General features: G+C 37.9%; 1 pseudogene; it reads right to left on the bottom strand.

The window, feature by feature from the left end:
• Nucleotides 1-10109, bottom strand: part of LOC119821691 — a 60917-nt pseudogene extending 50808 nt beyond the window's left edge.
• Between the last annotated feature and the right edge of the window lie 3626 nt (nt 10110-13735).

Below are 13735 nucleotides of genomic sequence, written 5' to 3'. Positions count from 1 at the left end.
TGTTTGTGAGAAAGGGTTTCTCTATGTAGCACTGGCTGTCCTAGAACTAGTTCTGTAGACCAGGCTGGCCTCAAATTCACCTGCCTCTGCCTCCCGAGTGCTGGGATTAAAGGCATGCACCACCACTAACAGGCTAAATATCTTTCTGATGGCACACCCAATTGCTTTCTATTTTTCCAATGATGACTATGATTACAGATCAGAGGTATTTGAATTTTGATGTTAAATGTGAAACTTCCATGTTTGGAATATTAAGGATCCTTTTCTCCCAGCCACAAGCGTTCATGAGTTGTAAGATGCATGAGTCAAATGATATGTTTTTGATTCTCGAAGCAATTTTAGCTGTAATTTTTTTTTCTGTGAATGGCAGTGGGATCCTAACAGGAAGGTGGACAAGTGCAGAGAAGCTTCCCTTTTTAAACACTGGGCGAAGTTTGAAAGGGAGGAATGGTAAAGGCCCTGTAAAATGTATTCCTCTTGGTTTGATGAGCTTATGTTTGAGGGCATTTGTCTGAAACAATATGATGCTAAATGCCCACTGGGCTTTCTCAGTTGTCTGTTGCTTGGCTACTCCTCCGCGCTTTACACTACTCATGAGCTTCACACTTCGTCAGGTGAAACATGACAGAGGTGCCTAACTCTCGAGAATTTGTGGCTATTCCTACCACTGGTAGTTCAAAAATTAATTAGGAAATAGTAAAGTTCAATAATAGATCTATTTCCCAATAAAATTTCTTAGGATAATCATGCTGTGTGTGTTTTGGGGGCATTTTAGGATAGGAGAGGAATGAGAATTGAGCAATAGAGAAGAGCACATATTAAATTGCTCCCCTTCAGCTAAAACATACAACCTGGATAAAATGGATTGTTTCTGTTAGGATCATTAAATGTTTAATATGAAGGAAGCAGAGATATCACATGGCTCAACATATTTATTTTACACTTGACTCAACAAAGGCTTAGAAGATTGAGCATATGTTTCTGGGCTCAAAAAAAATAAGAACAGGGCCAGACCAGCTCTCAGAAGTCAGTGTCAGTTGCTATAATAGACACTTGTGACATCATTTCCAGGCATCTCATTCTTCACAGAAAGTCAGTGGAATTCTTAACTAACCCAGAATACTGATAGCAGTCAACAGAAACATAGTTTTAAATAATCTTTAATACAGAAATTTCCATCCACAGATATTTTCCTGCCCTGTAATAAAACTAATAAATAACAATATGTGTTTAGCATGAACAATAATCAGTTTTATAGTATTTTGATTATTATATGAATGATTAAATACATAAGCATGATTATACATATATGACTTTATATCATCCACTTGGATTATGTTTTACTTAAAAATTAGTTAGTACATGCTGCAGTATATTTTGCAATGCAAGTCAAACTTTCAATATATGTACACAACTCTGTAAGAGCCAGAATGTTAAATGTAACTCACACGTTCTCTCTCAACGTTGACTATTGCAACTTTATCCAGCTATTTTTGATGCCTTCTACTATACTTTCCAGCCATCTGTTGACTTTTTCAGTAATGAAAATAGACCAAACCTGTACATATGGCGTTTGAATATAATAATTTTTGACTTCTAGTTGATTGCATGAAAAGAGGACTTGGATGTTAGATTTAACAGGCCTATCACAAACCCTTCTTCTCCCCATATTCCAGCCCACAGTGTGAATTTTGTACGCCTGTTTTCTTTACCCTTTCTGGGTAGACAGAGTTACTCACTATAAGCACCATCATTGAACCAAGTGTCAATGAACCACACAGAGAGCTGACAGCTACTTAAACAGCACATGAGCCGGAGCTGCTTGAGGGATGCCAAATGCTTCTTTTTTTAACAAGTTCATTTCATCCAAGGGGTGGGGAATAATTTCATTTAAAGATTTATATTTATGAACATGTTATGAATGTTCTGGATGTTCCCTGTAAGATTTTATGAAAGATACAGATGCGTTTCCAAGAATCATGAAGCAAGCCGGCTGGCCAAGGAGACAGTTTGGCCTGTAGTAGGCAGATCCAAGGTTGTTAGGAGTCAGCTGAGCCCTGGAGAGGGATTTGCTTGCTTGGCAGGATGATCTGCTGATTCTCCACCTGACAGTGTTCTTTCTCTGGTGCTCTTCTTTGTTCTGACTTCCTCTCAACTCTCCCCAGATGGGTAGCAGGGAGAGACCAGCTGCTTGGGAAAACAGTCGTTCCTAGGAGCCCTTCCCAATAGTTCAGGTTGGAGGTCAACCACCTGAATAGGTTTTCAGCCAACAAGTACTTGTCCAGCTCTCTGGTGAGCTGCTCTCTGGAGCTGATTGAGAGAAGAAGGCCAAGAACAACAGAAGGCTGTCCCAGGGAGAAGGAGAGAGGGGCTCCAGGGAGGGAGGCTGAAAGAGAATTCAGACATCTACAACAAAAACCGCTCTTTCTGGCAGTTCATACAGTTATCTATCCTATTACTAAGAATGGACTATCATTGGGGCTCTTCTAGTTTTAATTTTAGAGGTTGACTTTTATTTCCTGGCCTGACTGGCTGTGCATATTGCACAGTAAAAAATATAAAGGAATGGTCTCTAGAAGGTCTCAAGATCTTTCAACATTCTTCGGCAGAGGTATTTGTATTTATATTGTTAAAATTTGTGTCCACCAATTCAGACCATTTGTCCAGAGCTGTGTGGTTGGTTAGAAGAGTAACTGAGAATGGGACAGCAAGAGGTTAAAGAGAAAGCACTGCCCACATAGGAAGAGCAAGTCATGTTTCTTGCTGGTAGCAGGTGACTCCACTTGAGCTTCCCAGAAAGTCTGAGACAAGCTGATTTTGGCAAATGACCAAAGGAGCATGAGCGGCGCACTGAGAAAAGTACAACAGGGAAGGAAAGATAATCTATGTTGTATTAATAGCTCACCACCCCTGGAGTCTTGACTCACTGCTGGGATTCTTCTGAGGAACCTCCTACAAGGCACACACAAATTTCCTGAAGAGTTGAAGGGGCATATTTATTCGGGACTTCTGTTGTTCAAGGTCATGATTTATTCCAAGCATTCTTAACTGCCTTGAACTCTCAGCTGGTGGATCTAGTTGCAATTGACATAGCAGCTGCAGAGCAACCCCAGGGTAGGAGCTGGAGCTACATGATACCGCTGAGGCAGGTGATTAGAAGAAACATGAGAGCAGATCTAATGCTTCGACCCTTTAATACACAGAGATCCTCATGTCTTGGTGACCCCTCCCCAATTATTTTCATTGCTACTTCATACTGTTAATTTTGCTACTCTTATGAATTGTGATTTAATTTAATATGCGATCCAAGAGGTTGAAACCCACAGGTTGAGAACCGCTGATCTAGCATTTATTCAAGTGTGTAGGCGCCATGGCAGTGGCTGTGTCCTAAACATTTACGTCTACAGTGCCTGATCCCGGTAGGGCTGTGTTCTGTTCATCTACCTTCTAAACTCTGAGTGCCTTTCCTCTATTCATTCCTAGGTACCTAAATAATGTCATGTGCCCCTGTATTCAGCTTCCACTTTCAAATCATGACTTGGCTATTTAAGTTACTTATAGAGTAGAATAAGAAAAAGATGCATTTCTCAACTTCCACCACCAAGTTTTGGTCGCTGCATGTATGAACATGTCCATGCACTGACTCCACTCTGTTTTCTGTGGGTGACTTTCTGGACTTTCCTGAGCCAACACACTGTCCCTTTTCTCTCACCCACTCAATGGTTTTACATCATGTTGTCCTCTTCTCAACTATGTTGTTGGTTTCCCCTTCTGATTCTTATTTCTAGTGCTATAGTAGAGTCAGTCTTATTAGGATCACCAGCTCCCATTCGTCTAAATCTAATAGTGGATTTTCAGTCTTCTGGTGAGTGTGAGTGTGTGTGTGTGGTCAGTCCAAGAGTGGATGTCTGAGGTAACTCTCTCAGCAGTTTGTTCTCTCCTGCCACCTTGTGGGATCCAGGTATGAAACTCAAGTTGTCAGACCTGGACCCAAGCATTTCTACCCATTTAGACAGCCCTTAAGTTTTTGATAACATTTGACATAGTAAATCTGAGTGACTGATCAGTTTCTTTCTATTAGCCCTTGGATTTGTTGTAAGTTAACAACTGAAGTGTTCACAGTTTATTCTTAAGCTAAGGTCTTCAGATTTTGTTTGTTTGTTTGTTTGTTTTATAATATCACTTGAAATGATCTCACAAAGACTCATAGCTTTAAATATTGTCTATATTGTTCTGGTTCCTTATTAATCTTTCATTCTGGCTTTCAACAAACCCTTGTCCCATAGGATGAACTATCTAATCAAAGTGTTCACTTGATTATCTTATAGAGATTTCAAAATTGACATATCCCCAAATAGAGCTTTTGGATTTCTACTCTAATGCATGTCAGTGTTTCCAAAGTTCTTAAAATGTGTTTAGGCTAAAAACCCAGAAGACATTCTTGATTTGTCTCAGTACTAGCCTCACTGGTGATCTGTGTTTATGCCTCTGCTGTCCATCAGCACATTCTATTCTCTGAAGCCAGGAAAGTCTTCGAGAGAAGCGATTCCAATCTTTTACTCTCTTGCTAGGAACAGTCCTGTCCTGTGGCTTCCCAGCATATTCAGATAATATCTATAGGCCTGCAAGGGATTTGTGGGATCTGGGCTCTGGTTAACTCTACAGCATCTTCTCCCATAGACTACATGTCATGTTTATTCTTGTCTCAGTTCCTTAACATGGGCTATTTCCTCCATCTGAAATGGTGTCCACCAAGATTTCCCCAAACAGTTGCTCCCCTCATTTCATTCAGGCCTTCACGTGAGCACAATTTCTCAGAGAGAACCTTCTTGAAGAGCTTTAGTAGACTACCACAGCACACTCACCAGCAGGTAGGCTTTATCTTTTCCATGTTTTTGTTTTCTCCTGATTCTTGTAATGTACTGAAATAAATCTAGATACAATTCTTTGTTCTGCTTTTGATCCCCAACACTGACGTGTGTTACAAGGCCATAAAAGCATGGCTTTGCATTAACCACAATTGTCCTGACCAGTATCCTCAGCAATGTTTAGGCCATAAAAGTAAATCAGGAAAGAGTCATCAAAAAGACTTACGGAGAAAATACTACTGTCAAGTCATCCCAGATAACCACTAATTGAGACAGTATGCAACTTATAACTTTACTCATTAAAAACTAATCTGTTTAATGGAAGTATATAAATTTCTATAAATAGGATTCTAGAGAGATTAAAAATATTAGAATCATTTTTGTCCTTTCATTTAATGAATTATTAGAAAAGAACCAGCTATACTTTTAGAGACTCCCATGGAAATCTTAAATTGCTTATACCTTTCTTCTCTGAGTCTACCTAAGATCCAAACTATGCACTTGATGCTGTCTTAAAGTTCCACTGTTCAGATTCTTTTGTAGTCTGCTGCCTCAGAACATGTCTCGGCTGATTACTTTTTATTTATCCACTTGCCACCTCAATTGAGGAAATATCTTCATCAGATTGCTTGTTGGGAGGTCAATAGGAAATGTTCTTGACTAATGACTGAAGTGGGAAGGTCTGGGCCACTGTGGTGGTGACACTAGCTGACAGATGATCATGATGCTTATAAGAAAGGGAACTGAGAAAGTGAGGCAGAGTAAACAGCTTCTCCATGACTTCTGCTACAGTTCTTGCCTTGCTTTCCTAGAAGATAGATTGCTTCCCGGAAATGTAAAATGAAATAAACCCGTCCTTCCCAAAGCTCCTTTGGGTCATGCACATTATTATAGAAATCAAAACCTAACTAAGAGAGAACACTTGATATGCTGTTTCCATCATGCAAATGGTAAGATTCAATATATGAATTGATCGGTATGAGTAAAGAGATTAAGATTTGGGGCCTTCCTTATCTAGGCCATCCAAACCCATTTAACCTTACAATTTCAGCTTCCCCCATATGCTGTTATCTGAAACTAAATAATTTTCTTTGAGTAATCTCCTCACCTCATATTTCTCTTAGGTACTTAGTAGGAAAAGTGCAAGCTTGCTATGCTCGGCTCCATTTTCCATGAGCCTCTGTACCATCTGTAGGAATCCAGCATGATGTGAGCATGGCCATCATGATCATAGCTACCATTTTGCCTTACAGGTGACCCCAGCACCCATCTCAGATGCTAGAGAACTTAGGAAATTATTAAGGTAATTGACTAAGCTTGTTGGTCTGTTCACTGACATCTGGATCATTTGAAAACTATACTGAGTATATTAATAGTTTTGGAGAAAGCCTAGGCATCTAAGTGCTAAATTACCTATATGTAGCTTAACATATAAACATTATCTGCCTGCCTTAACATGCTAAGATTCTCCTTGCTTGCTGGCAACCATGATATGTTTTTTTTTTTTTTGTCTGAAGGTTTTCAAAAATTGCATTTTATACAATATTATGTTTGTCTGTATTTTCCTTTGGTTGAATACATTTCTCTATTTGTGTTCAGATGTCAGTCATTCTAGGGCTAGTTTATTCAGAAATACTACACCCTCCTAACACTTATTCCTTTTTGCAGGCTTTTCCCAGGATATATCGACACAGAAGATAAAAACACTGAAAAATATGTAGTTATATTAAGAAGAAAATGATAAATTTTGATTATCTTGTACTTTTGTTATTCTCATCCCTATGTTGAAAAAACCCTGGCAATTCATTGCACATGAAGCACTATTTTTAGGAGTAAAAAATAGTAAATGCAAAGAATCTAATATTGCAATGGAATTTACAGAACAGGAGACAGACACTGCTCAGATATCAGATACTGAACATTTATATTTCATAAAGAAAGAGTTGGTATATTAGAAAAACCTGAATTAGAATTAGTAGGAAATAATTAAAAATGAGAGGAATACTAAAAGGGGCAAAGGAGGAGATCTGAATCAGAGAAAGCATCAAGGACAATATGTGATAAAAAAGAACAAAAAGAAGACACAGGGATCATGTGTAAAGAATAAGGGAAAGAAAACCTATGTTGAAGCTAGACACAGATGATACAGTAGGACATGCAGGATTGTGGCTAAGGTTTTGGGTTTCATGGTTAACCAGAGGAAATCATTCCAATAATTTTTTTAGTAGACTGTCTCATTCGGAGAAGAAATAAAGCAGAATATGTTGAGATATGTTTCAGAACATCAGATATAAGTGATGACCACAGTATAAAAAGATAACAATATTCCCTAACAAAAGTATAAATGCAAGTGGACTGATATACATTTATAGCAAACAGATAGATTGAAATAGATTTATTCAAAAATTTAATTTGTTAGAAGCTGCATAACTTTGCCTAAAACTTTTACGATTTTGAAGATGAAAGTAATTTATAGTCACAAGGCCTTCTGACACTAAAGTAACAAATAATAACATTGAGGAATGAACTACTCAGTGCAGAGACCAAAGCTGTTGTGGATCATTCAATTATTTTGTACAAATTCCTCTCTTTTATATTAAATGATCATTTTGTGGTGTGGGAGGTCCTTCTGTCTATGTGTTGCTTTTATTGGTTGATGAATAAAGAACTGGCTTGGCCTATTGCATGGGAGGAGTAAGGTGGAGTCAGGGAGAAGCCATGGATCCTCCACCTGAGACAGACACTGGGAACATTACTTGGTAAGTCACTGCCATGGCAATACACAGATTAATAGAAATGGATTAAATTAAGATGTAAAAGTTAGTCAATAAGAAGCTAGAGCTAATAGGCCAAGCAATGATTTAATTAGTACAGTTTCTGTGTGATTACTTCAGTTCTGGGCAGCCAGGACGAACAAGCGGCCTGCTACTACAATTTTGCATAGTAATTTTGTTATTGTTTCACTGAAATATTTGCAAGAAAGTCTAAAGTATCTACTGTTCCTTAATCTTGATCTGCCATCAACACTCAAAAAGATTTGATAACTTTCTTCTTTTAAATCATACGATTTTCAAGTCAAGTAATGCACTAAAATTATTTTGACAAATTTTCATCATGAATTCATCTATTTAGCAAAAATTAATCAGTAAATATACTTTTCATTCCATGTTGCGAAGAATGCAGGTTTTTGGTCAGTTGTTTGTCAGTTCGGGTCAACTTTATTTGAGTGTCAACAGTCAGTTTTATGTGAGCCAATGAGATGCCTGTGCTATGGTGACACCTTGCTTTTCTTCAGTAGGCCTAAGTTAGGAACACATACAAGCCTAGATCAGGGAAAAAAATAAAAAAAAACCAACTCACAATTGCTTCAGATGGAAAATTTCTGAATCTTGATAATATTACTGACCCATATTTCTACTCCTAAAACATACAGTAATAAAACTGAAGAAGTAATTAACTATTTCAGAAAACTTAGTCAGTTGGTAATCCCATCATCCAATAATTTACTAAGTTTGGGTAAGTTTCTAATCAGGGATATTGGGGTTACCTGGCTCCCGGGAAGGCATGATAAAGCCATGATAGAAATGGAAAATCAACACAGGATAAAAGCAACTTTCTGACCAGTATAAAAGTAAAAGGATACAGGCAGGGTATATAAAACTAAGAAAATTTTTTGTATCAGAAAAAAATGAACAAAACAAAATCTACAGAATGAGAAAAAATGTAAATAATATATGAAATATATAATGAATAGCTTAATAATAAGAGTAGATTTTAGCAATGAGTTAAAAGAATATGTTTTTCAAAGAAAATATAAAAATAAAAAGTGTACAGAAAGGTACTCAGTGTCACAAATTAGAACAAGGGAGTTTAAAGCCATGGCATCCTCTTGTAGCATTTAGGATAACTAGAATTGAAAGAACAAAAGAAATAGCAAATGTCTGAGAGGAATTGTAGATTTGTTTAACCATTATAGAAAACAGTATAGATATTCCTTTAAAAAGTAAAAGCAGACATGTTTTATGACATAATAATTTTATGAGTTTTTATATAAACTACACATTGATATGTTTATAAAGATCCACCTTCATGTTAATTTCAACATAATTCACAATAGCCAATATATACCAAAAAACTATTGAGGAATTAAAAATTTCATATGTATGCTCTAGAATATTATTCAGCCACAAAAGGAGGCTATCTGGACACTTGCAACAACACAACCCTGCGGACATTGTGTGAAGTAATTAACTTAAGAACAGAGAGATAAATACTGCATGAATTTACTTGGGTATACAATTTTCAAAAGACAAATTTATGGAAACATAGCCCAGTATGATGGTTCCTGGGGGTTGGGGAACAGGAAAATATAGAGAGGATCAAAGGGCACCAACTTTTAGTTATAAAGCAAGCACATTCTGGCAATCTCCTGTGCCTCATGGTGGCTATTAAGAAAAACAAGAACTCAATGCCTATCCTAGTACACAAAACAGAGCAAGAGGCCATGACCCCTTGTAAACTTCAATGGGTTCATGCTGTCCTTTCTTTGCTTTTGGACCAAGCAGAAAATGTCAAAAATTTAGAATAATTAGCCAGATTGTTAATTATACCCAAAGGCAACCTGAGATTCTGTGAGCATAGCAATGGCCTAACTATATGGAGGTCCACACAGTATTAATTCACCGTGGTCATGAAAGAAAGCCTCATTATTCACATCCAATGTTACCAGGACATAAAATTTCATTGACAAAGGCAATTGAAAGCAGTTTGTTTTGTGAGTTTTCATAAAGAAATAAAAATGATTTTGAAATCTTCTTGTTTATTTTGGCTCTACGTTGCTTTAGTCCTAACAATACAATGAGGATTTATTCTTCTTCGGAGGCTTTCCTGTCACACCTTGACCTTAAATTCTTCCTTTTTAGGCACAATTAAACTTCCAGCCAGCTGCCCTCTGTAATTCTTACCTTATTCATCACTAATCAATTTGGCTGTTGTGAAGATTTACCTTGGGGTGGTCTCTGGCATGATGCGGATGTCAAGTGCATTTGCATTTGGTGACATTTGTACACAACTGTGCAATAAAGTGCTCCTCTGTGATTTTCTTAAGATCTGTTTACGTTGTTCTGCTTTTTCCTTAGAACAGTGGTTCTCAACCTGTGGGTCACCATCCCTTTGTGGGGTTGAAAAACCCCTTTCATGGGGATCTCCAACGACCATTGGAAAATACAGATTACGATGCATTACGATACTTTACAATTCATTAACAATAGCGAAGTTATACTTATGAAGTAGTAATGAAAATAGCTTTATGGTTGGGGGTCACTAAAAAATGAGGAACTTTATTAAAGGGTCTCAGCATTAGGAAAGTTAGAACCACTGCCTTAGAACTTACTTGCTATATCTCTGGCAGTTCGTTCCTTCGAAAGAGTAGGAGAAAGAAGGTGGTACCAAGCCTTGGTACCACCTTCTTTCTCCAACAGTAAATGTGAGGGTCTTTAAGTTTTGACGCAGATGTGACAAGACACAGAATCAAGTGAACCTTAAAAGCTTAGTTGATTTACAGCAAATCTGAATGCTCCCAACCTTCTGAATTTTGCTTTGTTATCAATGTGGAGACAACAGAAATTGATGAACAGTAATTCACTAGTTTTCAATTTTTTTTTCCAAGCAAACTGTGGATGGCCTCAGATTTTATTCCAAGCATTTTTTCTGTATCTCATTCTAGGAAGTTTTAGATTAGCTAAAAATATGTGTAAACAACTTTGAAGTCTTTTTTTGGTGTGTATGATTAGTGTAATTTTTGCACTCTCTGTTCCTCTGGTTAAAGATAATAAGTCTGTTGAAATCTGTGAGTTATTAGGAGATAATCTTGTCTTTAACATTTTTCATAACATTTAAAGAAACGTTTCAAACTAGAAAGGACTGTATGCGTATAAGTAGAGAATTTCTTATAAGCTGATCAAATGGGAAAAATCTATAGCACATTCTTTATTTATAAAATATCTGAATTATAAAAGCTTTATTTTTGGTACCATGCTTGTTAAATTATTTTAAAAAAGAAAATAAATTAGTGTCTTAGAGTTAAAGGAACATTTTAGGAGTTTGCCTCATTTGTTGGCTATTTCACCCTTCATCATAAAACAAGTGTCAACACTTTATGCATTTTAAAAGTTTATCCCATTTTTTTTCTTTGAATGCTCAGAAATTTGTGAGTAGAGGAATATATAATAAACAAAAAAGTAAATTTAAAAAGCACTTTCCTATTTAGGTTTTACGAAAGTATTTGAGCTTTGATCTGCTACTTCCTGGCACATTGATTGACCCAATTAATTTCTAAGAGTGGGAGGTTCTAATAGCAGGGATTAAGCCAGGCATTCTCAAACTAAATCTTCAAGTCAGGCTCTTTTATTTTATTTTTTTTTTTTTTAAGGGGAGAACAGACAGGGCCTGGGAATGAAATCTACGTTGCTCTGGGGATAGTTTTTTTCTCCCAAAACAATTTCACATAAGCCTTCTTTATTAAAACACACAGAAAGACACACATACACACACGCACACATGCACACACACCATACACATTCATTCTTGGTTTAATTGCCATCCAAATAACTGCCTGGAGACTCGGGAGTGGGTGATATTAAGGGTCAACAGACCCCCAGGGAACTGGAGCTAAGACAGCATGGCGCATTACCAAATGTGGCCATGTTTCCTTCTTTCTCTCTGACCACACCTTCGTTTCCCTCCTTCACTGTCCCCCTGACACGACACCACTGTGCCCCCTCAGAATTTCCTTTGACAGTTCATTAAGGCAAAAACCTTCCAACTTTCTGGGGGAAAATGATATTTTTACATTTTCTGTTTCCCACAGTAGACTTGACCAAAGTATGACTTAATCATCTGTCTGAACTTTTTATAGGACCACACAGAACTTTCTCCAGGAGACCTTTCCTCTAGCTCTGTCCCCACATTCTCCAAACTGACCCATTTACCTGACCTCCCATCTACCTGTTTCCATACCACCCCCCCCCGCCTCCTTTTTTGTGGCTTTACTTTATTAAAGGAACTTTCTGAGCTGACACTGTGAAGGGCCAAGGCAGTGCAAGAGAGCAGAACCATGATCCTGAGTGGATCACCTTAGTGGTTGGAAACATATCACAAACTTGACAAGGCAAAGGTGGGACTTGAAATTCATCGAAAAGCCCTGAACCGAATGATAATATTTTGATATAAAACAAAAACAACTCTGCCCTTTGCCAAGCACAAAGTCAAATCAGAAACCCAAGATACCAGTATTTTTTTAAAAAAAAAAAAGCAGTAAATGTACTGTAAATATTGTCACCACTCCAGCTGAGACATTCTGTAGTACATGAAGCAGTCTGAGGTCATGTTTCATACTCATCTGCAGGTGTGATAGAAAGAGCCTTGGGAGAGGGCTCTTCAGTGTATTAGCTATTGGAACTTAAAGCAGACACGCAGCTCTGGGTCCTGCTCGTACTTCTTTACATAAACGTTTTCCTGACTCATCTAACTCACAATGTTGTTTTCACTCTACAAGCTGACGTCAACAATTGACTCCTTGTGTGTATATGACAAAGTGTGCCACGAGAGTTTATGTAACCATTTTCAGTATATCTGCATCTCCTATAGACGTTTGTTAGGAGAACTCATTCTAAACTTCTCTCTCTCTCTCTCTCTCTCTCTCTCTCTCTCTCTCTCTCTCTCTCTCTCTCTCTCTCTCTCTCTCTTTCCTTTTCTCTCTTCAAGACAGGATTCCTCTATGTAGCTGTAGCCTTGGCTGTCCTGGAACTCTCTCTGTAGACCAGGGTGACCTTGAACTCACAGAAATCCACCAGCCTCTACCTCCTGATTGCTAGGGTAAAAAGAATATGCCACCACTCCCTGTATTTTTCTAATTTATTTTTTTTTAATACTTGAACCAAAGAAAACAGAATAGGAAGTACATGCAGGATACATCCTAAGATTCCTCTTCTAACAGGCATGATTTGATCAGGGCCCAGTATCCTGTTAGACTGGCTTTCCCGAGCCTGGATTTCTCTAGAGTACTCCACCAACTTGAGCAAACAAACTCCTGAGTTAACAAATTAACCACACTCACCTTCTCTTTGCCATAGCCAGGGTTATCTTATTGAAGGGTTAGTGGGAAATTGTCTTACTTTTTATACGAGGAATAGCCAGATAAATAGAAAGCAAAAAAGCAAAAATTGTAACTATAGCCATGTTTGGCTTGGATTTGCAAAGAGGCATGGTTGCTCTTCCAAATAAGTGCAAACAGTTTACGGGTAGATGTTTCTAATGAATTGAATTCTGAACAACAAGGTTTCCCCATCTTTGTCGCTCTTAAGTAGGAAAACATTTAATCCTCTTTGCAAATGAAGTCCTAGCTCTCAACTTAGCAGGGCTTCCTGCTGTGCTCCATTCTAGACAGAGGTTTTGCTCACACAGAGAACTGCCTCCTAGAGGGACAGGGCCAAGGCTATTCATATTGTAGGGAATTACTGGTCAGATTGAAGCCTAGATTAATTGGTGAGTCCAAGGATAATGAGAAACCGTGTCTCAAAGAAAAAAGAAAGAAAGAAAAGAAAGAGAGATGGCGGGAGGGAAGGAGAGAAAGAGAGAGAGAGAGAGAGAGAGAGAGAGAGAGAGAGAGAGAGAGAGAGAGAGAGAGAGACAGAGAGAGAAGGTAAATGGCATCTAGGGCATGATATCATTGGCCTTTATATTCACACCTAACAGGGGAACCCATAGGAACATGAACCCCCACCTGGATGATAGAGATGTGAGGTGAAAAAGGTGGGGAGAATATATACACTTGTTGACTTTTGTAATTTCTGGGTGCCTTCCAGAGA

Source organism: Arvicola amphibius, chromosome 8 (genome assembly GCF_903992535.2).
Source record: "Arvicola amphibius chromosome 8, mArvAmp1.2, whole genome shotgun sequence".
Taxonomy (NCBI): Eukaryota; Metazoa; Chordata; class Mammalia; order Rodentia; family Cricetidae; genus Arvicola; species Arvicola amphibius.
The sequence above is the reverse complement of the archived record's forward strand: the minus strand, read 5'-3'. Positions and strand labels throughout refer to the sequence as shown.